This window comes from Macaca nemestrina, chromosome 14, assembly GCF_043159975.1.
Source record: "Macaca nemestrina isolate mMacNem1 chromosome 14, mMacNem.hap1, whole genome shotgun sequence".
NCBI classification, from domain to species: domain Eukaryota; kingdom Metazoa; phylum Chordata; class Mammalia; order Primates; family Cercopithecidae; genus Macaca; species Macaca nemestrina.
Genome location: NC_092138.1, coordinates 115,768,315 through 115,793,608, shown reverse-complemented (window position 1 = coordinate 115,793,608; position 25,294 = coordinate 115,768,315). Strand labels below are relative to the sequence as shown.

The following is a 25,294-nucleotide window of genomic DNA, read 5'->3' as shown; positions in this document are numbered from 1 at the left end:
GCCGCCTTATGGGGTGCTGTGCAATGACACAGAAGCACTGAAGGGTCACAACGTATGCCCTGCAGCCCTGAGAACCTTCATCCCGCCTGAGACTCCTCCGGAGGGCATGGGGATGTCACCGGCCTAGTTTATCCCCCCTCGTTATCCACATAGACTGTCTGTCGCCTTCCCATGACCATTTACAGCGGGTGTGCAGTTTCCATTGCCCCGGAAGACCCCTGCCCACATCACCAGACCATGCAGAGCCAAGAACAAGGGAGGGGCAGCCCCCGCATCCCTTCCAGAAGGTTCCTGACCCTCAATCCGGGGGCTCTCAGGGAAGGGCAGGGGATAAGCTGACCTCTGGCCAGCTGAAGCCATGATCGTTACCAGGGAGCTCAATGGTCACCCTCCAACACAGAAGACGGCCCCATCTGCCAGAGCCTCCGTCCCCCACACCACGAGGACCCCAGACCTGCATCCACCGCAAGGCACGAATCCAGGTACCCGCCCTGAACAAGGTCAGCTTCATGGGGGAAAGCACCGCTCCTGTACCTACAAACAAGAGGCTCCTTGGGAGTCTGGGCAGAGAAAATAAACTCAAAGTTGGCGTTGCAGCGACAGAACTGTGTGTGCTGGGGAGGCCTGGGGGTTGGAGGAACCCAGCAGCCACCAACCGCCTGCCCAGTAGGTGTGAATGGGGTTGGGCCGGGCCCCCTCTGCTGGCCAATCAGAGCATGACACTGCCCTGTCCCAGAAGCTCAGCTCAGGGATGAACATGAGACCAGCCAGGATAAGGAAGCTCCGTCCTAGGGCTTTTTTCCTTTGGGAACAAGGAATCCTCCCGCTCTGCCGGCTCCAAACACAGAACAGGAACCTGGAACTGCTGGCAACTGTCTTCTGAGCGGGCAGAGAATGCCTGCCTGAGGACGCAGAGACAGACTCTGGCCACACTGTTTGGGTAGCTGGAGCAAGCTGTGCCTGAACAAGAATCATCTACAGAAACCGGTGTATCCATCTTTATGCTAATGCCAACTGGAGTTAGAGCCCAACATCTGCTACTAAACAGTGCCCATCTCCGGGTGCAGCGGTGTGGGCCTCCTTAGTTATCAGTTCCCTGCTCCCTGGCCCTCCTCCCCAGGGAAGAATGATGACAAGCCGGGGACGGGCTCAAGAGGAAAGTCCCACTTTTTTCACAAGGGTGGAAGGTTTGGAGGTGAGACAGGATGGCCAACATAGGTTTCCTCTCTGCTGGTTTTCGAGGACTCCTGCAGCCAGGGGCACCTGGAGCCTCAGTACTGCCATGGGAGGAGGTGGCCACCAGAGACGACAGTGCAGCATCACTGCTTGTCCCAGCAGGCCCTCAGCAAGAGGGGCACCCAGACGGAGGATCTGTCTCCCCAGCACTCCCTGTCCCTCCAGGGGACTCAGTGTGGGCACTGTGCTTGGTGCACAGGCCACAAGGAGGTACAGACAGGGCCCTGTGCCGCCCCTACCCCCGCCATGACCAGCTGACGGTGCAGGGAAGACAGCAGCCTGGGGGTGGGGCTCTGAAGGAGACCAGGGTGGAGGGATATTGAAGCTGCACTTCTCAATCATGAAGCACCTCCTCATCCACAGTTCTCTGGAAGGTTCCACAGTACCCCAGGTCCTAGGGTTTTGAAGTCCCTGCCTCCGACGGTGTCATTTCTACAGCCTGGCTTCGATGCAGTCCTCTGCCAATCAAATCAAGAAGCCAGAAACATGGGGAAACTGAGGATTTCCCACCGCAGTGTGGGAACAGTTACAAAGGGGAGGGGCGGCCCAGGGACCCAGAACACCCTACGTCCAGGCTGGCCTCTCATGGCCTCTCTGATTTCCTGAGTGGCTTTCGGCTGCCAAGCAGGGCACAGTCCACCCAGCTCTGTCACTCCCTCAGGCATGTATGGCACCTCCCACCTGGTCCCCGCAAAGAAGGCTTTGGCGGGCTTTTGCCTTTGACTTGAGAAGCAACGCTGAGTGCAGGTGCCTGGTGAGGCTGCACCGCACAGCCCTCGGCCTGGATGCAGCCCGTGGGAAGAGAGGACGCGCCAGCTGCCGGCCCACCTGCTGAGGATGACACAGCGCCGAGCCCTGGGTCATCCCTAAGACTCAGTTCCAGCATTGGCAACAGCCAGGGCAGGGGAGCAAGGATCCCAGCCGGGGCTTCCTGGACTCACACCGTAATAAGCCCGTGATGCTCTTCCCAGGCTCAGGCTCGCAAGCCTGTTTTCTCCATTGCTGAAGGCGAGAGCTGTTTCCCAGCAGGCTCGGTGGACATGTTCACAGATCTCTGTTGCAACAAGTTTAAGAGGCCACCAGACCTTTCCCAGGCCCAGTGCCACCCCTCCTGCCGGCCAGGGGCTTCCTTTGCCAGAGCAGAGGAAAACATTCAGTATTTTTTTAAAAAGAAAAGGCTGGGGAGAGCCTGGGAAGAGCCTGGCAACACAGCCTTTCAGGAGCTTTTCTTCCAGTCTCCATCAGGATGAAAACTCCAGTTGGACACAGCACGAGCTTTGGGGACAGGGGGATGTGGGTTTGAAGCCAGTGTCACCCCCCACCAGAGGGTGGATCCCAGTGAGTCAAGGCCAGTGAGAGAAGCTGCAGAATCAATGGTGGCCACCACACACTGGTCCGTGCACTGCCCAGCTCAGCAAACAAGAACCCCTCTCTTTTTCCCTTTTCTCCTAGACGGCCAGGCAGGGGCCCATCACCAGCAGTTCCCATAGGACCCACCGAGCAGCCCAGGTGCTCAGTGAAGATGGAGATGGCATCACCCGTGTGGTCTCCACAACCAGCCTGGTGCCCACTCCTTAATGAGGGGCCATGTGGATGTGCCCAGAGGTTCCTGAGACCGACCATTTGATGCACAAAAGGCCAGCTCCCAAAGCTTCATGAAACAAAAACTTTGTTGCTTCCATGGAACCCTCACCATGACCGGATCACCTATGCGGTCAGTCCATCACATGGTGGATGGATGGATGGATGGATGGATGGATGGATGGATGGATGGAGGGATGGAGTCCCAGAGAAGAGCAGGCATCCTGCTGTGCCTTGGCCACCCAAGGTCCACCCCCACCTCCTCTGGGCACCATCCTGCTCTGCAGTCTGGGGAGCTAAAAACTACATTTCCCAGGTGCCTTTGCATAAGGATGCAGGGTGCAAATTAGAGTCTACCAATCAGAGAGACTCATAGAGTTAGACAGTGAGAGGGAGGTAGCAGCCTCCCCAGCCCTGGCACAGCCAGCAGGGTCATATCACCAGACACAGCATATGGAGGTGGTCCTGGTGTCCAGACCCCCATGCACGCCACAGCCTGGGACCAGCTTCAGGGCACCGGGCGGCACTGGCAGCAGCAACTTCCTGCAGGCTGAGTGGCAGCCTTGCTATGGTGGTGCAACCCCAAATGGGATAGTGGGGTGGGGCCTCTTGACCCCACCACACCAGTCTCCCGAAGACTGTATCCACCTGACTCCCTGCATTCAATCCTTTCCCCAAAGTGGCTTGCTCCCATCAGCTGTGTGCACTGACACCAGGAGCCTCCCTGGAGCCACCTATGGGACATGAGCCCAGCACAAGGCCACTGGCATCAGAGTCTTTAAATCACAGGCATTTACCCCCAACACCTAGGGGTCAGGCTTCCTGCACAGCCTCGCTCGACCAAGGAATACCTCTTGCCCTTCCCTGAGTTGACCAGAGTTAGAGAAGTAGGCCTCTGCGTCCCCTGCACTCTTACAAGTAGACGTATTTGTCATTGGCATCCCAGAGGCCCATTTTCATAAGGATGTAACCAGGTATCATGTCCCCAGATGTATAAAGGAATGGACACCAGCAAGGTCAGTTTTAAGGAAGAAGGGAGGTGACTGAAAAGAATTGGATGGCCAGGCGCAGTGGCTCAGGACTAGAATCCCAGCACTTTGGGAGGCCGAGGGAGACACATGGCTTGAGCTCAGGAGTTGGAGACCAACCTGGGCAACATTGTAAAACCCCATCTCTACATAAATACAAAAATTAGCTGGACTTGGTGGCATGCATCTGTGGTCCTAGCTACTTGAGGGGCTGAGGTGTGAGGCTCATTTGACCCTGGGTGGTGGAGGCTGCAGTAAGCCAAGATCGCATCACTGCACTCCAGCTTGGGTGACAGAGCATAATCTAGTCTCGAAAAAAAGGAAGAGGAAGAAGAAGAAAAAGAAGGAGAAGGAGAAGGAGGAAGGAAGAAGGAGAATAATTTGGAAATGAGTGTTTGAGTTCTATGTGGGTGCCATGCACCACGAAAGGCAGCACAAAGACTCTGATAAGAAATACAAGCAAGACTGCAGCACTGGCACATAGGAGGAGCTCAACATAGACATGTAGGATGGATGGATGAATGGATGGATGGTAGATGAATGAATGGTGGATGGATGGATGGATCAATGGATGGATGGATGAATGGATGGATGGGTGGGTGGATGGATGGATGGCTAATGGATGGATAGATGAATGGATGAATGGATGGATGGTGGATGGATGGATGGATGGATGGATGGATGATGGATGATGGATGGATGATGGTGGATGGATGGTGGATAGATAGATGGATGAATGGATGGATGGTACATGGATGGATGATGGATGGATGAATAGATGGATGGATGAATGGATGTATGATGGATGGACAGATGATGGATGGATGAATGGATGGATGATGAATGGATGGATGGATGGATGAATGGATGGATGGAGGATGGATGAATGGATGGATGGTGGGTGGATGGATGGATGGATGATGGATGATGGATGGATGATGGTGGATGGAAGGATGGATGAATGGCTGCATGGTGGATGGATGATGGATGGATGAAAGGATGGATGGATGGATGAATGGATGTATGATGGATGGATGGATGGATGAATGGATGTATGATGGATGGACAGATGATGGATGGATGATGAATGGATGGATAGATGGATGAATGGATGGATGAATGGATGGAGGGTGGATGGATGGGTGGGTGGATGGGTGGATGGATGGATGGTGGATGAATGGATGGATGGTGGATGGATGGGTGGGTGGATGGGTGGATGGAAGGATGATGGATGATGGATGGATGAATGGTGGATGGATGGATAAATGCATGGATGGTAGATGGATGGATGATGGATGAATGGATGTATGATGGATGGACAGATGATGAATGGATGGATGATGGATGGACAGATGGATGGATGAATGGATGGATAGAGGATGGATGGATGGATGGAGGATGGATGAATGGATGGATGAATGGATGGATGGATGGAGGATGGATAGATGAATGGGAAGATGGATGGTGGATGGATGGATGGTGGATGGATGGATGGAGGATGGTGGGTGGATGGGTGGATGGATGGATGATGGATGGATGGATGGTGGATGGATGGATGAATGCATGGATGGTAGATGGATGGATGATGGATGTATGAATGGATGGATGGATGAATGCATGGATGGTAGATGGATGGATGATGGATGTATGAATGGATGGATGATGGATGGATGGATGATGGATGGATGGATGATGGATGGATGAATGGAATGATGGATGGATGGATGGATGGGTGGAATGATGCATGGATGGATGGATGAATGGAAGGATGATGGATGGATGAATGGGAGGATGATGGATGAATGGATGGATGAATGGATGCACAATGGATGGATGGGTGAATGGATGGATGATGGATGGATGGATGATGGATGGATGAATGGATGGATGATGGATGGATCGATGGATGAATGGACGGATGGTGGATGGACGGATGGATGGATGGGTGAATGGATAGATGGTGGATGAATAGAGGAGTGGATGGATCAATCAATCAGTGAACAAATGAGCACGTGAATGGTGAAAATCAGGAGGTACAGGGCAATTTTACAATTGCCACACTAAGTTGTCAGTCTTTCCACCAGCCAATAACAATGTCTCCACTAACCATGCTAGGATAACTTTCTCTGTCCCCAACAGGCATTTCCATGATCACCCATGGAGGTCAGCTTCTCTGCTCCTCCAGAGCTAACCCAGAGTAACCGCATTCCATGTCACTCTAGGGCCTGCCACCCTCTCATCATACAGTTGCAGGACATGAGATGCTGAAACATCATCCAAGGACCACAGTGCTCAGTGCACGCAGGTGCTCCTGGCCTGGACCAGCAGTGGACTAATGTGGCCCAGCACAAAGAACCAGAGATGGGGGACTGAAACCGAGCTGGTGAGGCATGAGGATGGAGCCCTGGGCTCCCCTTAAGGCCTGGGACTCACAGACCTGCTGAGAAGGATGAATGCCGGCAGCCAGGTGACCCAAGACACAGTGGGGCAGCATCACAGTGCCCAGCCCAGCAATGCTCTGCTTCCCCCTGGGACCTGGGGGGTTGCTGGATATCTGCACAGGACTCTAGCACCTACAGCAGCTGATGGAATGAGATGGCTTTAGCGGGAACTTAAATCAGTTCCTGGACATCCACTGGTGCCCAGGCACTCCTCCGAGTGCTCAGAAGCAAGAAAGGGGCAACTTCGGCCTGGTCACAGCCTGCCCTGCTGTCTCAGGCTCAGCAGCCTCTCCCCTTGGAAGTGGAGCCCCTCACGAAAGAATGCTTCTCCACCAACAACAGAAACGCTGTGGAAGTCAGCCGCTTTCAGGAAGGAGAGCAGAGGTCTGGGGCCACCCTCTTGAATGACACAGATGTGTCAGAATGGAATCCGGAACCCGAGGCTGGACGCTCCATGGCACCACCATCCCGCCAGCCTCGGGGAAGGGAGACACACAGGGGGTGCCCTGTCAAGTGCTGACCTCAGTGCCCCATCTCACAGGGCGGCAGGAACAGAGCCCTGGTGTGATGGAGAGGGAGCACCGCAGGGCGGCAGGAACAGAGCCCTCGCGTGCAGGGTAGGGCCAGGGTCTGCACAGGAGCCCCCACACACTGGGCACTCAGTCGTGTCTGCTGAATGACTGAGTGAGCGGACCCACAGCTTCTACACACAACAGCCTGGGAGAGGGTGTAAGAGGACACAGAGAGACAGACTCTGGACACACTGTTTGGGTAGCTGGAGCAAGCTGCGCCTGAACAAGAATCATCTACAGAAACCGGTGTATCCATCTTTATGCTAATGCCAACTGGAGTTAGATCCCAACATCCGCTACTAAACAGTGCCCATCTCCAGGTGCAGCGGTGTGGGCCTCCTTAGCTGTCAGTTCTCCCCTCCCTGGCCCTCCTCCCCAGGGAGTAACGATGACAAGCCTGGGACGGGCTCAAGGGTAAAGTCCCACTTTTTTCACAAGGGTGGAGGGTTTGGAGGTGAGACGGGATGGCCAACCCAGGTTTCCTCTCTGCTGGTTTTCGAGGACTCCTGCAGCCAGGGGCACCTGGAGCCTCAGCACTGCTGTGGGAGGAGGTGACCCCTGACCACCTTACAGCCGTTCTACTTTTCTAAATAAAAGCCTCCTTCGGCCTGGTGTGCCACTCTGCTGTCACCGTCTCACGGTGGCCCTCACAGAGCAGGAACAGAGGGGAGGGTGCCTGCCCTGCCCAGGAAGGAGGCTGGGTCTGAGGCCGTGGGATGGCACGCTCCTACGAGGGCTGCTGGGGCCTGCATTGGATCTTTTTCTCTAATTCCTTTTTTTTCCCCCTAAACAAGTTCAGTATCTTTAAGCACTGGCTATGGTTGGGCTGCCTTTGAAGCCCAGGCTGTCTGTCCCCACCAGATGATGTGCTGGCCACGGTCCCGCCTCCCAAAGGCTGGGCATTTGTGATCCATCAGAGCCTGCTCCTTTTTGCCAGCAAATGCGCAGGGGTGCTCCCGCGGCCCCAGAATCACAACACACCAGCGGATTCCACCTGGTCACTCGGGTCACTCAGGGGATGACTTTTCCTCAGGTCCCCCATCCCAGTGACCCCCTGAGCCGGAGCAGTGCCCACTGCTACTTTCCAGTCAAGGAGTGCCCCTCAGTGCTGATTCGCCCACCTGCCTGACCTCTGGGATTCCTGCACCCTTCCTGGGGCACCAGGCTTTCCCCCAATCCCACCAGGTGATGTGGTAGGATTCTAGTATTATCTTTATCTCCTTATCTCATTAGAGGGTTATTTCCAACTCTGACCCCGGCACTGGGCTGGCTCCACTGGTCCTGGGGTCGGGGGTCTCTGGGGAAGTGTGCCGGCCCAGCCCAGTCTCTTGGCCCCATGTTTACCCATACAGTGCCCTCCACATGCCCGTTGTGTTGGCTAAAGGAAGCCGCCGCTCTTGAGTGACACAGGTACAGAGTGCTCTGCTCAGGACCCGGCCTCCAGGCAGCACGGCTGGGGGAAGGCAAGGCACTCAGCCGGGTTCCCAGCACCCAGCAGAATGGTGCTGTCGGCTCTGTGGACACCCAGTCCGGCCCCCAGCCCAAACAGAGCAGCATTTCTGCCTGGTCCTTAAAGCTCCCCAGCCTGTCTTCCAGAGGTCGCCGTCAAACACTCAGCACCCCAGTCCCAGATATTGAGCCCAGGTCGCGTCCTGCCAAATGTCTGTGGCCTGCACAGCCAAGGGACCAGGGTGGATGGACTTGATAGAATGAGCTGGGGATCAGGGGTTCGGGGGAGGCAGCTGTGGGGACAGACAGAGAGCGAGAGAGAGAGAGAGAGAGGGAGTGGGAGAGAGAGACAGAGAGACAGACAGAGATAGAGACACAGAGACAGAGACAGAGGGAGAGACAGAGAGAGAAAGAGGAAGAGCGAGGGAGAGAGGGGAGGTTTCTGCGGGTCCCAAAGTCAATATCCTTATCTTCAAGAGAAAACTTGAGAGTCTCCAAATAACCCCAAGCTTGAGGTCTTCACAGTTCTCGGGCTAGAACTCTAATTTTAGAGCCAAGAGTCATAAATAGCACCTGGGCTAAGAGTCTTCATTGGGAAAGAGGAATCGAGGTGCAGAGCAGGCGAGCATGGTCACTCGCAGGCTGGTGCCGCACTGGGGCCGCAAGCGAGCTACCCTCAGCGCCCAGTCCATCCCAGTCCCAAGCGCTGTTCCACTCTGGAGCCAGCGACAGGCTCCCGAAACCACAGACACACGCTGGCCTCTCCGGACACAGCTGGCAGCCTCCATTCCGGTCCCGCCCGTGGCCCCATCACTGGAACCATATCACTGCTACGTGCATTCCCCGGGCAGCGTGTGCCTCCTCCACGGGCTGTGAACCGCAGGAGGGCAGGGGCCCCGCACAGCCCAGCACCCGCGGATGCTCACAGAAATTGCTCGCGAAGCCGTCAATTTGCTCTGTTTGTAAAGGGCCCTGCGGAGCCGGGGAAGGGCAGCTGTCCCTCCTAGTTCCCTTCCTGTATTTCCTGGAAGCCAGAGAGCAACAGCTCTTGAAGGGCCAAGCTGAGGGCTGAGCCATCGAGCCACAAGGGAGGGTCTGGCCCAGGGCTGAGGCACCCCCCACCCCAGCCCTCCCTGCAAGGCAGGCGGCCTCATCAGTGAGGTCAACCCAGCAGGTTGAAAAACAAACAGAGGCGCTCTGGAGGCTCCGACTGAAATTCTTCCTCAATGACTAAACCAGGCAGCAAAGCGAAGGGGCAGGGGTGGAAAATGCACAGAGGCCTGGGGGCTGCAGGGCAGGCCAAGGACACCACCCTGGGAGGATGGCAGATGGCCCGGCCTCTCCCGCTGCCCCCCAGGGCTGCAGTGCCGGGCGGAGACCTGGAGACCTGAGCCCAAACTGCCAGCCTGTCCCTGTGCTCACTGCCACATCACGAAAGCAGGCTCCATGCACCCACCTAAAAGCTCCCATCAACGTCCAACTCCTCTGCCTGATGTCAAAGTCCCGGTCCTCACCCATCCCTCTGCCCCTGTGGGATTTTCCCGGGAGACCCTGGATCTCATGGGTCCATCTCCTCACCAGTGTCATAGCCCTGCAGGACCCCATCATGGTGCATTAGAACAGCGCCCCCTTGGGATTGTGCAGTGCACAGCATGGCCACCCTCCCCAAGCCCCTGGGGCCCCACCTCAAGACCTTCTGCACCTCAGGACCTCACTGGGCATGGCACAGCAGAGAGCAGCAATTTGGAACCGACCAGGGCTAGTCAGGACGCCAGCTCCGCCCTCCACAGCGGGGACCGTGGTTGGTGTCCTCGGCCACGGGTCACGGAGGAACAGGTACGGGTGTGCTAGGCAGGGAGTTCGCACCTGGAAGGGGCCTGCTATCCCCACCCCTCCACGCCACTAGCCTTTGCAAAAATGACTCTGACCACCTGCCCAGCTTGTCTGTCACCAGAGCCTTCAGGGTCAAGCTAAGGCCACCTCCAGACACCTGTGCCCCGACCCGCAGTGTTTCACAGGGTGAGCAAATGGCCTGTAGCCAGGCCTGGAGGCTCTATGTTAACCTTCGCCTGGATGGCTGCCCTGAGTGGGCTCTGAGGTGCCCAGAGGCACTGCGCTTGTTCATGACTCCCAGCTCATCATTCCTTGCTGAAGAATGAAGGGCCCGTCCAAAGGGCCTCTGGCGGAGTTCTTCCTGAAGCAGACAGTGTCACTGCTCTCACTGCAGTAGTTACTATGAGATTCTCTGTGCACAGGATCTGTGGCTCATCTGGGTCCAACACTAGACCCCCCTCCCCACAGGCACAGGCCTGCCTGACCCGGCACCACCCCACTCCTGGGGTGGATCCCAAATCGCCCATGTACAAGCCCCATGGTCCTGGGCAAAGTAGGTCCATCCCGGAGGCTGCCTGTCATTATCTGTAAGAGGGACACAGTGGGGCCTCGCAAGGGGAGTGGCTGGCAGGAGCTTGAGATCTGACCACTGGAGAGCACCAGGGCACCTCTGCAGTGCCCCCTAACCAGCCTCACAGTGCAGGGGACAGAGCGGGGAAGGACTGTGGGGTGGTGGGTTAGGGCCTCGGAGACTGTTCTTTCCACACAAGACACAAGACTAGGAGGCCCAGAGAGCGAAAGGAAGAAAAGGATGATCAGGCTCCCAGCGTCAATGGCAGGGTATCGTTTTAAGGGTGTCAAGTAGTGAAGAGGAGGCTCCAAATGAACTGAGAATTGATGAGAACTGAAGGCCTGAAAGGCATCTCGGATAACAGAGGGCAGAGACCACATGACCCCAACACAGAGCCACTGAATGGGACTGACCCAGCAAGCCCTGGAGCCTCGCCCTGCACAGATCTAATGCCTGCCCCCCAGCGGGGGGTAACACCAACCAGCCTGATCCCTGCTCCCTCTTCCCAGGCTCTGCCTTGGCAAAAAGCAGACACTTCAGGGGCCATCCAGTTCCAAAGGCATTTAGCTCCAGCCCCTTCACCCAGGGCCCGGCCCACCGGTTCCTCCAGCAAGGGCCAGTTTCATTTTGTCCGCACCGCACTTCTCTTTGCCCTGGCGGGCGAGAGTCTTGGCGGATCGCTTGGGCTGTCATCCTGGGTGGTCCAGCTGCCCAGCCACAGGGCAGGAAATGGGGGTTTCTGTCACTCACTGCAAGAGTGCACATCAGTTCAGGGATGACAGCAGCCAGGATGAAAACAGGCTCTGAAGAGACCACAGGGGAGCAGCAGGTGGTGAGAAGCAGGTGTCTGCCCTGCAGGGGTGCAGATAGCTTCCCGGGGCTGGCACCAGCCAACACACCTGCCGATGGGACCCCTGAGTCAGGGATGCACGCCGGGGCGGCAGGCCACTGCAATGAGCCTGTCGTTGGGGGACTGGACCCTGGGCGCCCTCCATGCACCCGAACACCCTGGGGGAGGGGCGGCTGAGGACCGTGCACCCATTATGCGCTCTGCGCCCAGCTGCCACACTTCCCTTATCATCAGCTCGGCCCACAGCGTCGGCCCCTTCACTGGCACATGAGGAAACAGCCTGAGAGAGGTGGGGTAAGCTGCCCGCAGTCTCAGAGCCACTGACCCCAGAGACACAGTCCACCTGAGTTTCAAAAAGCATCCATTTGGGTCCAAAACCTTCTTTCCTCTGCACCATGGGGCTGCAAGCTGGGAGAATGCCTCCAAGACCCCCGCAGACACCCTGCTGCAGAGGCAGTGACCCTGGGGAGAACTCTGGGGCCGTGATGAGGGCAGAGCGAGGCTCACTCTGGGGAAGAGCGGAATTGTTCTTCACAGGATGCTCAGGACCGTGGGAGGCCTTGCATGGAGAGGAGACCCTCCATATCCAAGCTATGGGGCAACAGAGAATCTTGAGACCCCCAGCGGCGGAACAAGGGCCGGGCAGAAGACGTCCCTCCCGCGGAACCATGCCATGGGGCGTTCCAGGCAGCGGTGGAGAAAGCAGGCTCCTCACGGTCCTCCCACATCCACTGAATCAACCACGCCCCTCAGCCGGGCACTCACTCAAGGACGGACACACAGGCACGTGGAGAGATGAAGGAGGCACAGGGAGTGAGATGGCCAGACTGAGAAAGGATGGAAGGATGGATGCAGACAGACGGCTCACGACAGGATGGAAAGGGGCGCTTGAAGAATGGCCCCAGGGATGGCTGGATGAAGGGTGGCAGCACCAGGGAGTGACAGGGGAAGGAATGTCATCATCCTGGAGATCCCGTTGATAAACCTCACCCTCCTATCATTTCAGAGTCAGAGGCAAGGGCCTGGCTGCACGAACCTGAGCATTTGCACATGGCCTCTCTCCACCAGGTGCACTGGATTCCTGCCTGTGTGGGCAGATTCAGGACTTAGAAGGCAGTGAGAAACCTCTCCTGCTGTCCTGTAATGCTCAATGGAACCCAGCACAAGGAAGTACCTGAGAACCAAGGGCAGCTCCACCGCTCTGAGCCTTTTTCCCTGCAGGAAAGGAGGTGTAATACCAGGGCCTGCCTTCCCCGAGAAGCCATGACTGGCAGCTGAGATCTGGAGCGATATTAAGGCTGGACTTTCAGGCTTCCCACCCTCAAGAGTTATTCTGAATATTCAAGGCGGCATCCAGCGAGACACTGTTCCTTCATGAAGCTCAAGGAAGGTGAGAGGCCCCGCCACCAATCACGATGGGATGGACCACCGCTTCCTGGTTTCCCTGCCTCTTCTGTGTCTCACCAGCGAACCACAACACAGAATACCCCATGACCTCCCCCAGCCCAGGACTGGCAGCAGGTGCTCCAAGGGACTTGCTATTTCCCAGACCATGAGCTCCTTTAGGGAAGGGACAAGTCTTGCCCTCAATCCACAGTGGAGAAGAGAGCTGAGCTCAGAGCAGATGCTTGGTACCATGATCCAAGGAAGGAAGAAGGAAGGAGGAAGCCAGCCAATGAGCAAGCAAAGGAACAAGTAACCAAAGGAACCAATCAACAGATGGTCAAACCAACCAATGAACAAATGCAGGAATGACCCAAGCAAAGAACAAACCAACAAACCAACTAAGGGACAAGTGAACAAACCAGTAAGTGAACAGTGAAGCACCACCCCCACCAGCAAATAAAAGAGGGACTAAATGAACAAATCAACCGATGAACAAACAAAGGAACTGTGCATTCGTGGCTCCATGGCGAATGCCAGTGGAAGAAAGCTTTCGGGAGCAGCAATTTTGCAGGATCTCAATGTGGGTGTGCACGTGCATTGACCTGGCATATCCTCCTTTAGGGCTGAGTCCTACAGAAAGGCTTGCTCTGTGCCAGGACATCCAAGGCTTGCTCACAGCAGCAAAGAACTGAAAACAAGGCACACGCCCATCAATCGGGAGCTGGTTAAATCAACAAAGCTGCATCCACCAAATATGCTGCAGAGGCCAGACAGGAAGGGGTTCACGCAGACAGCCTGAGAAGGAGAGATGGCCCGACATGTCCTTAAGCCATGGAAATCCTTATAAAGCACGATCTCTTTTATGTTAAAATAAGTAAAACACGGCGATGTCATCTGATAACACATCATGCAAATGCACACACCAATAAGTCCAGAATGATACCAATCAAAGAGTTGAGGGGTTACTTCTGGGAAGGCGGTGAGGTTTGGTGGAGCAGGGAAGGAGGTCTGCTTATCATTCTCTGTATCCCTCTACTTCATAAAAATTGTGTAAATACTTAGCCACATAAAACTGGCATAATTTTGTTAACAACAACAACAACAACAAAATGCTAAAACGAAAGTTTAAAGTGTGGAAGTTTCAAAATGGCCACAAATTATCTAACGTAACAGCCCATCAAGGGGTGGTGTCTATGTCCCCTTCCCTTTAATCAAGGTGGGCTTTGTGGCAACCTGACTGATAGAACGTGACAGAAGCAACACTGCTGGCTCGCAGGTCTAGGCTTTAAGAAACTGGGAGACTCTACTCCCATGTCCCTCAGAATGCTCCTTCTTAGGACCAAGACACCATGCTGTGGGGAAGCCCAAGCAGCCGCTTGGAGGGCCCATGGGAAGATAACCCCAGGCCTTCAGCCAACAGCCAGGATCAATACCACACGTGTGGAAAAGCCATCTAGAAATGGATGCCCCCAGCCTCGGACAAGCCACTCAACCTGAAGTCATGTGGAGCACATAAAGGGTCCTCAACAAACCGTGCTCAAAACACAGATTCATACACAAAATAAGAGCATGCTATTAAGACACCAGGTTTTGGGGTGATCGTTTTGTAGCAATAGAGAACCACAACAACAACAAAAACAGGCAATAAACAACAAGATGCGTATAACAGAAATACACAACTAGAAAAAGCGGGTGTAGGGGGGAACAAATAAATAGCGTTCAATGTTACTAGTAGCTAAATACAAATTAAATCAAGAGGCCTTTATCTCCCATCAAACTGGCAAAAAAAATTTTTTAAGGGACCAATTTTTGGCAAGGATGCAAATTCTCATTGAGTACCCACAGGAGTCTACATTGACACCTCTCAGGAAATAGTTTGACACTTAGTACTGGAAGTCTTAGGGACATTCATTCTCTTCATGTTCCTATGGGAGTTTAACACTGAATTCTAGATAAATACAAATGCTTAATCAAAGACGCTCACCCAACAATTACATGCAATACAGAAAAAACATTGAAAGAAAGCAAATGTCCCAACTGGAGAGGATTGAACATATCACGGTACACTCTGTACAACCAACAGAATACCATAGCCATTTATTCGTGTCTTAATGTTACATTAATATTATCATTTATTTCATTTATTAATAATTATTAGTATTAATAAGGGAATGTTTAAACATGTGAGGAAATGCTCATGGCATTTGTGGTTTAAGTGAGGTTCATGAAGGTGTAATTTATATGCAATAAAATTCATTCTTTTTCTTTTTTTTTTTGAGATGGAGTCTCACTCTGTTACTCAGGCTGGAAATGCAGTGGTGCCATCTCGGCTCATTGCAACCTCCACCTCCTGGGTTCAAGCAATTCTCCTGCCTCAGCTTCCCAAGTAGCTGGGATTACAGGTGCATGCCACTACACCCAGCTAACTTTTGTATTTTTAGTAGAGACAGGGTTTTGCCATGTTGGCCAGGCTGGTCTCAAACTCCTGACCTCAGGTGATCCACCCATCTCGGCCTCTCAAAGTGCTGGGATTACAGGTGTGAGTCACCACACCTGGCCAAATTCATTATTTTTAAGTGTGCAGTTGAATGAGTTTGGACAAATGGATAGTCCTGTTCCCTCCACACCCCCATCCAACACACACACACACACACACACACACACACACACTATCAAGATACACATCATGTCCATCACCCCCAGGAGTTCCCTCATGTTTCTCTCCTCACTCATCTTTTTCCTGTCCCTGCAGTTCTGCCTTTTCTCAAATGTCATATAAGTGAAACCGTGTCCCCTGCATCTTTCGTGTCTGCTTCTCTCGCTTAGCACAGTGCTTTCGTGCCACCCTATTCAGGTGCCCATGCCTTCTGGTGCCGAGCAGTATTCTCACTTGTCTGTCCCCATAGCAGTTGGGCACTTGGACTGCTCCCTGCTTAAGGCTATTGCAATAACACAGCACATGAGTGCTCACATACATGTCTCTGTATGGACGCATGTTTCATTTCTCTTGGATGAATACCTATACATGGAATTGCTCTGTCCTGTGGTAAAGGAAGGGCTAATCTTATAAAACACAGCCAAACTGTTTTCCAAAGTGGTTGCACCCCTTTGCATCTCCCCCAAGAATGGGTGACAGTTTTTCCACATCTTCACTCACACTTTTGCAGTATCTCCTTATGGTTTTCATTTATATTTCTCTAACGACTAACCCTGACAAACGTCTTTTCAGATGCATGTTGGCATGCCTCTGTCTTCTTTTGTGGAACATGTGTCTGAATCTTCTGCCCAGTTTTAAGTGGGGTCATTTGCCTCCATGCTGTGGACTTGTGACCATGTTTTATGCATTTTAGACGTAAGTTCTTTATCAGATATGTGTTTTACAAACATTTTATTCCAATCTTACTACCTTTCCATTTCCAATAGTGTCTTTTGAAAAGTAAAAGGTGCTGTTTTAACAAAGTCTGATTTATCAGCTTTTGAATCTTTTAATGGCTCATAATTTTGTTTCCTTCTAAGAAATCTTTGCCTACTTCTAAGAAATCTTTGCCTAACTCAAGGTCAAAAAGCTCAAGATTTTCTTTTTTGTCTTATGCTTTATAAAAGTTTTAAATCTTACATTTAAATCTATGACCCATCTTAATTTTTGCATATTATTTGAGGTAAGGGTCAGGGCTTTTTCTTTTTTTTTTTTAATTTATTTATTATTATTATTATTATACTTTAAGTTCTAGGGTACATGTGCATAACGTGCAGGTTTGTTACATATGTATACTTGTGCCACGTTGGTGTGCTGCACCCATCAACTCGTCAGCACCCATCAACTCGTCATTTACATCAGGTATAACTCCCAATGCAATCCCTCCCCGCTCCCCCCTTCCCGTGATAGGCCCCGGTGTGTGATGTTCCCCTTCCCGAGTCTAAGTGATCTCATTGTTCAGTTCCCACCTATGAGTGAGAACATGCGGTGTTTGGTTGGTCAGGGCTTTTTCTATCGCAAATAGATATCCAGTTGTTTCAGCACCATTGCATCCTAGCCCTTTTTTTTTTTTTTTTTTTTTTGAGATGGAGCCTCACTCTGTTGGCCAGGCTAGAGTGCAGTGGCGTAATCTCAGCTCACTGCAGCATCTTAGCATTTTTATGGAAAACCAAATGATTATTTACGTGTGAGTCTACTTCTGGACTTGATTCTATTCCATTGGTCTATATGTCTTTCTGTCAACACTACACTGCCTTCATCACTATAACTTTAGAGTAAGTCTCAAAATCACAAAGCATAAGCCCTCTGATGTTCTTCTTTCTCAAAATGTTTTGGTTATATTAGGTCCTTTGCATTCCCATATAAATTTCAGAATCAATCATCAATCTCTATTTTAAAAAAGCTTGCTGGGATTTTAATTGGCATTGCATTGAATCTGTAGATCAAGTTGAGGTGGAATAATATCTTAACAATATTGAGGCTTCTGGTCCATGAGAATGGTATATCTCTGTATTTAAATCCTAAGATCTTCATTGTTTTCTCCGAGCAATATTTTGTAATCATCAGCAAATAGGTCATGTATATTTTCATTAGATATATCTCTAAGTATTTCATTTTTTCATGCTATTGTGACAGCTTTTAAAATTCCCATTTCTAACAGTTCATTGCTAGTATCTAGAAACACAATGAATTTTTGCATATTGACTTTGTATTCTGTTGCCATGCTAAACTTTTTAGTTCTAGAAGTTATTTTGTAGATTCCTTAGAATTTTTTTATATAGTCACGAATGTGCTCTACAAATAAAGACAGTTTTACTCCATCCTTTCCAATCAACATGCCTTTTATTTTATTTTCTTACCTTATTTCACCAGCTAGGATCTCTATACAGTGTTAATAGGTGTGATAAGAGCAGATGTCCCTGCCTTGCTCCTGATCTTAGGGTGAAAGCATTTAGTATGTAGATTTTACATGAATGTCCTTTATCAAATTGAGGGAATTCTCTTTTATTCCTAATTTATTGAGATTTGCTCATCATGTTTTAAGTTTAAAACTACTACAAAGTAGTATGTAATCCCAATTTTGTAAATACAGGTACAGAACAAATAGTAGAAAATAAATACATCAAAATGTTCCTTTAGTAATGTGTTTGGTTGTACTTAATAGAAACCAACATCATTATCATCATCATAATCATCACCGTCACCATCATAATGGTTTCAACAAATAAGACATTATGACTCATTTTCACCTTCTTCTTTAGACTTTTTGTTTGTAGCTTTGAACACTTCTATCATGGACACATATTGCTTTTATAATAAATGAATGGAAGAATAAATGCCAACTGGCATCTAGCAGGAAATTGCGTTACATAATTAAATACATAGATATTTAACAGCGTCTCTCCATATCTAACTGAAGCTGCAAGATAGTCACGGATCCTTGGCGTTTGCCTTGATAATAGGCAATTTTTAACTGGCCTTTATAAAACAAAACTGCATTTGCACTTCTCAGGAAGGTCTCCACTTTCCAGGAGTGTGACATTTGAAGTGGGTGCCCCCACACCACGTGTCCTCACAGGGCCCTTGGTCAGGCCCGAGTGCAGCATGCACTTGCCCTTTCAGACAAAAATGTGGAATGTGGACAAAAGACGAATGTGCCTGTCGGCTCATTGTTCTTCCCCAGCCCTGGCATCGGACGGCACTCGCCTTTACGTTTTCATTATAACGGGCACATTTAGAAATACAAGGAAATTGGCCCCGGGAGATGGTTTAGCACCTATTAAATGCTGCAAAACAGACAACGTGAGAGAGGAAGCTAAAAAGAATACACTTCTAGTTACAAAGGAAAGCTGCTGTCTGTCCACTCAACCCTTCACACACTCGTCCAGGTGTGCGGCTCCTCACAGCCACCCCAGGGGAGCAGCTTTAGAGCTGCGGGTGAGCCCAATGGGCTTCCTCTGGCTCTGTTGACTCGGCTCTGAAATTACTGTATTCAATTCTTTGATGCAAGTAAAGGAACATTGCGGTGGGTCACTCTGACCTCTGAGAGGAATCTTTTACATGACTTCCCCCACGGCCAGAGGCATTTTTCAATTACAAGAGCTATGCAAGTTTTTGAAACACTCGGAATGGACTCAAAACCAGCTACGTGGGTCCTGAATGAACACATAACTGTACTGCGCGAGATCCCAGAGATGCAACCAAGGACACACCACACATTGGTGCACTGGGGGCAGGACTCGGAGCCGACGTCCCCTCGTGAGTCTGCACACCCAGTGGGTTAACGGAGCCAAGTTTCAAGGTCCCCTCTGGGGTGGGCAGCTGGGGGCTCTCCAGGTATCTCATGCACAGGCTCAGACAGCCCCGTCGGCCCTCCCAGAAGTGGGTGAAGCACCAGTGTGTGGGGCCACATGGAGCTCATTTTCACACTGAAAAATCCATCTGCAAGAGTCCAACCTGCTGCCCCAGACGACTGAGTCAGGCTGCGACCCCAAAGCTGCAGCAGGTCTCGCCTTCACATCTCCCCACAGCAGCCCAACTCCGTCCCTCTACCAGCCACCTCCAGACATCAGCCCCACCCCGGCCTCGTGGTGCTCCAGTGTGGAAGGCAGGCCCAGGCACACACATTCAGTGCAGGACATCGGGTGGGGAGAAGACCTGCGAATCAGCAGAACCCTCACATGGACAGTGCCGTCCACTCCATCGCCACGGCGGGGACTCAGCACACTGATGGCCAGAGAAAGGGAGGGAAGGAGGGGAAAGTAATGAGCATCTAGTGAAGGTCTGCTGGATTCTAGAAGATTCCCTTACATTTTTCTGACTCAATGGGAGCAGAGGTCTAAAGCTCTGCATGCATGTGAGTTTCCACTCTTAAGAATCATGCAGCTTCTCGGGACAGCCTGTGGAGCAGGAAGTGCTGCTCCATCCTCCAGACAAGGACCCGCGGGCTCGCCTAAAGGGGTCCCCAAGACGTGCCACAGACCCAGGAAACAACCACACCAGGACCCAAGCGTTAAATCACAGCTCCCCACTGCCTCTCTAGGAGCAGAGAGGGGGAAGTAACTGGCTTAGCATGGGTGAGCAGCCTCAGTCCTCGGACATGGGGTCCACCTGGGTTTAACACCTGAGGATAACGCTACCCAGGGCATGGTTGCTCAGGTGACAATTGCCTGTTGGTTGGAATGTAATTCTGCAATAAAAAGGTTTTAAAATGTCTCTATGTGTGGATGCAGTGAGTCAATGTCTAAGAATCCGCCCTAAGGAAATAATCAGAGAGGCAGAAAGGATTTATCAGAAAGATGTTCATCCAAGTGTCATTTATAACAGCAAATAATTGGAAACAACCCAAACCCAACATGCAAGCAACAGTTAAGAAAACTATGATACAAGCATGCGGTGGAGTGCTCAGCAGCTCTTGAGTTATTTACAAAGAGCTGATAATGACATCAGAAAATCTCTGTGTCTAAGCGCAGGGCACAACACCGTTTCTGCCCATGAGTTCAATCATGTAAAAAAACATGTGAGGAAAGGAAAATAAAAAGTCATTTTGATATTTCCCAAATGTACTATAATGAGTATGCATTCCTTTCAGAGTCAAGAAAAGTTAACAAAGTTATTTGGAGAATGAATCTATAAGCAAAGATCCAGGAACATGTGTACTTTTCACCTCCCAGTTCTCAGTTCCCACCATGGAGTTGTGTTATGTCTTACTGTTGACAGGAATGCTCTCCTCACTTCTCCCCTCCCGTCCACACCCCACCTCTGCCGAGAACCAGGGTTACTTCCACATCCCCACCTCCTCCGGCACGGTGGGCTGCCTCCTCTCATAACTCTTAAAAAGATCTCAGCACCTCATGATTTTGACTATACCGTCAGCTGCTGCTGCAACTGGATTTCTCTTGTCTCTCAGTTCAAGCCAACAAAACAGCTTGAGAATCTAGTTGAATCTGGTACCATTCAAAGCACTGCAGAAACTGGTAGGTTAGCCACTCCTGGCCCCCTAGTGTAGAGAGTGGAAGTCTGAGACGGTCATAAACCACTCGAACACAAAAATGCCAATCGCTATGGTAGAGGAGGCAGCCACACATACTTGGAGCCCAGGGATTTAGTTTTCGTTTGGGCTTAAACTCAGTACAGGGAGGGCTGGATTACAGAAGCCATGACAAAATCATGGACAGATGAATGGATGGGTGGATAAGTGGATAGATGGATGAATGGATGGGTAGGTGAATGAATGAAGGAGAAGTGAAGGAAGGAAGGAAGGAAGGAAGGAAGGAAGGAAGGAAGGAAGGAAGGAAGGAAGGAAGGAGGGGGAGGGGGAAGGGGAAAGGAAAGGGAAAGGGAAAGGAAGGGAAGGGAAGGGAGGAAGAGTAGTTAGAAGGGAGGGTGGATGGGTGGATGATTGAATAGATATATATGGTCTGGATCAATGGGTAAAAGGATGGGTGGGTGGATGGATGGATGGATGGATGAGTAGATGAATGGATAGGTGGATAAATGGATAAATGGGATGGATGGTTGGGTGAGTGGGTGAGTGGATGCATGGATGGATGGATGGATGATTGGATGGGCGGAAGGATGGATGGATGGATTGATGGATGAGTGGGTAGATGGATGGATGAATGGGTACACAGATGGATGGACAGTTGTATGGTTGGTTGAATGAATAGGTGGGTAGACAGGTGGATGAACAGTGAATGGGTACATGAGTGTGTGGACACATGGAGTATGGACAAATGGGTGGACAGATGGATGGGTAGATTAATGGTATGGATGGACAGGTGAACAGATGGAAGAACAGTTGGATGGATGGGTGAGTGGGTGTCTGATTGGATAGATTTATAGTTTAGATGGATGGGTTGGTATATAAATGGATGTGTGGGTAGATTAATGGTATGGATGGACAAGTACACAGATGGGTGGGTGGATGCATGGATGGATGAATGGGTGGGTAAAGACACCAATACGTCTTTGCTAATTTAAACTAAATTTAAGGCACCCAATTTCTTGCTGTTCTCTCTCTCCTGCTACCCTATCTCATGGTGAGTGATAGCCAAGCTAAACGCCTCACACAAAGACCAAGATCACACATTGCCAAGGCGTTTGCACATTCAATTCCTCAGACCTGGAATCCTCCTATTCCCCCAACTCCCACTCCTGGTGAATTCCTCTTCATCTCATAGACCTCAGCTGACACATTACTACCTCTGGAAGGGCTCCTTAGGCCTCATGCTGGATCAGTGGCCATCCTATGTGTTTATTCTTATAGCATTAGATTGAACCATGTGAAATGGCCTATGTTTGATCAGTTTGGCCTACAGGATGGCAATTTCACATGGATCACAAGATCCTCTGATTGTCCAATCCCGGAAGGACACAGGACTCGAGGGCAGGGACGACACCCCACCCTTTTGCTTCTGACATTTGGTGCTATGACTGGTACATCCACAACACTGTCAGCTGAAAAGGTGGATGAGCAGGTCTCAACTCCTTCCCACCCCCACAGCTCTGTGCTCCAACAGAACAGACCAGCTCAGGCTTTCCTGGTAGGAACAACAGTTGCTGAAGTTTGGGGGAAATGTCATGTTCCAGCAAGGACTGCATAGAAACAAGACACAAAGGGCCCTAGGAAGTGAGGGATTTTAGCTCCTTTTCTAGGATGAACGGATCCCTGTTGCTCCACAGAGCCCCCTGTCCTGGAGTCAGGCACTGGTAACCCCCTCCCATGACTGTCTGTGCCTGAGGACTTCCAGGTGAAGGACCTTCAAATCTTGTGTCTGGGCCGGTTTCCTGGGAGGTGGGGCACCTCTGAGCAGAGAATCAGCCAGAGAGGAAGACTGCAAGGATGCCTGTGATGTGGAAAGAGACAAGCCTAGTGACAGCAGGTGGCCCTGCTGCTGGACATCAAGGTGAGGCCCTAGTGGGGCAGTGCATAGAGATGGTGCAGTTATGAGTGACAAGTGAGCCAGGGAGTGGGGGGTAGTGCTGGCAGGGTTGGAGGTCACCAGCCATACCACCTCTACGCCATCAACTGCTGAACACCAGTGCAGTGACCACACAGAGCCCTTTCCACTGCACACGCCATCACATCCTCTGTCCCACTGACTCACCGAGGAAGGCCCCGGTGGTCAGAATTCCACATCCACTGATCCTGAGAGGGCCTGGAGGCATTTCCAAACCTCCAGTGCCCACCAGATAGGCTGGGGACAGGTGCCATGCATGGCCACGATGCTGCCAGTGGTGTATAAGGTACAATGTGTGTGCGTCCATTCCACGGGTGAGCGTCAAATAACAGGACAGGCACTGAGCCCATAGAAGTTCTGTGCTGGGGAAGTCACCATAAGCGGCTAGATCCAAGGTCCCAGCTCTCAGTGGTGTGGTTCCTGGCAATTGCCTTCATGTTCCTCTTTTCTAAAAAGAGCTCATCATTATGCCTGACGACTGAAACATAATATCTAGAGAATCAGTGCCAGGCCCACAGGAAGTCCTCAAAAAAGGGTTATGTGTCATCACCCTGTCATCAGCATTGGGGTCACGTCGTCCCCACCCTCGAGGAGATGTGAGTTATCTTGCAAAGGTAACTCAACAGGTATACCATGAAAGGAGAAAATAGTGAATTTAATGAGGGACCAAAATGTTTTACCCCATTGCACAGATGATGAAACTGAGTCCCAAAGAGTCGACTCCCCCAAATCTCACAGGGTCAGTGCTGAATCAAGGCCAGCCCAGGTTTGTGTCCCCACACCCGCTGGCAGAAGAAAAGCGTCATGATGGGCTGGCCACACTCCATCCTCCAGGCATCCCCAGTGAGGGAGCCCCCTTGTAGAGAGAGGACAAACAGCTCACCCCACCCTGAGGCCAAATAAGAGAGGCAAAGGCCTTGACCTTCACGAGCTCTCAGTCATCCTGGAGAGAGGAGAGGAAGGAGCATGCCAGGCTGGGACTGTCCCTGGCCAGTCCAACCTGTGTGCCTTTAAGAACAAGTCCCCTGAAGCCTGCTCATGCCCAGTGACACCCAAGGCCCAGAGCCTCCCCAAGAAGAGAATTCTCCTTCCTGGACAGACTCGCCTGAGGCCAAAAGCCACTCTCCAGAGAAGAGGGCCATTGTCCTGAGCAGAATGACCCCAGGAGCCTATGCTGAGCCCAGGGACCCAGTTGCAGTTTCTCTGCCCCCAGTTTACTAAGTGACACCAGGAGAGGTAGGTACCATCCTCAGTTTCCCCACCTGTAAAATGAGTGGATGAAGGTTGCCAAAGACAGTTTCAGTTCTGAGCATCTACAGGAGCATACTACTATTTTGGAAGCACTACTGAGTGATCATATACAGTCAATCCAGCTTCTGCCTGGGTTGATCTTGTTTCCTGTCTTCATCCTTTTTTAATTTAATTTTATTTTATTTTGAGATGGAGTCTCACTCTATCACTCAGGCTGGATTGCAGTGGTGCGATCTCAACTCACTGCATCCTCTGCCTCCCGGGTTCAAGCGATTCTCCTGTCTCAGCCTCCCGAGTAGCTGGGAGTACAAGCATGTGCCACCAAGCCAGCTAGTTTTTGTATTTTTAGTAGAGATGGGGTTTCACCATATTGGTCAGGCTGCTCTCGAACTCCTGACCTCAGGTGATCCACCTACCTTGGCCTCCCAAAGTACTGCGATTACGGGCGTGAACCACCACGCCTGGCCTTTTTATTTTTTAAGATCACAACTTGTTTTAATTGACTAAATCATTTCAGCTAAACGCCAGCCACTTGCCAGCTGGAAAGGTTCGCAACTCCCAGAACCACCAGCCCCACTTCCCTGTCCCTGCTCTGTGTTGTGCACACACACCAGTCCACCTTCCAAAGACCCACCCGCTGAACAACAACGCATTCAACCCCTTTCAAAAGATTCAGGAGAGACCTGCACCCTGTGCATCCACCTGTCCACTCTACAGAAACTACACACGAGTCCCAATTTGTATGCATCCCCTTTCAATAATTACAGACAAGCCTAGATTTGTGTGTCTTTTCTTCGAGTAGAGATGGATCCATTACGACGAGCATTCTTCATTCTGCTTTGCCTTGGTTAACATATCTTGGAGACTGGTGTATCTCAGCAAGCGAAAACTTCATCCTCTTAGCTGCTGCTCTTGTTTTGTTCTGTAGATGCATGGTAACCCACCTAAATGGTTCTCCTTGACAGGCGTTTGGGTATTTGGCCCCTTCGCCCTTCCAGACTGTGCTACACAACGGTTCTCCACACACACATGTATCTGCAGGAAACATTCTGAGAACCGGAGATGCTGGTCAAAGAGTGTGTATGTATGTGTGTGTGTGTGTTTTGACACAGAGTCTCTCTCTGTCACCCAGGCTGGAGTGCAGTGGCGCGATCTTG

General features: G+C 51.3%; 1 protein-coding gene across 2 annotated transcripts in view; it reads right to left on the bottom strand.

The window, feature by feature from the left end:
* Positions 1-25,294, bottom strand: part of LOC105471887 (collagen type V alpha 1 chain) — a 208,003-nt gene that overhangs the window by 159,260 nt on the left and 23,449 nt on the right. The gene's annotated exons all lie outside the window — the stretch shown is intronic.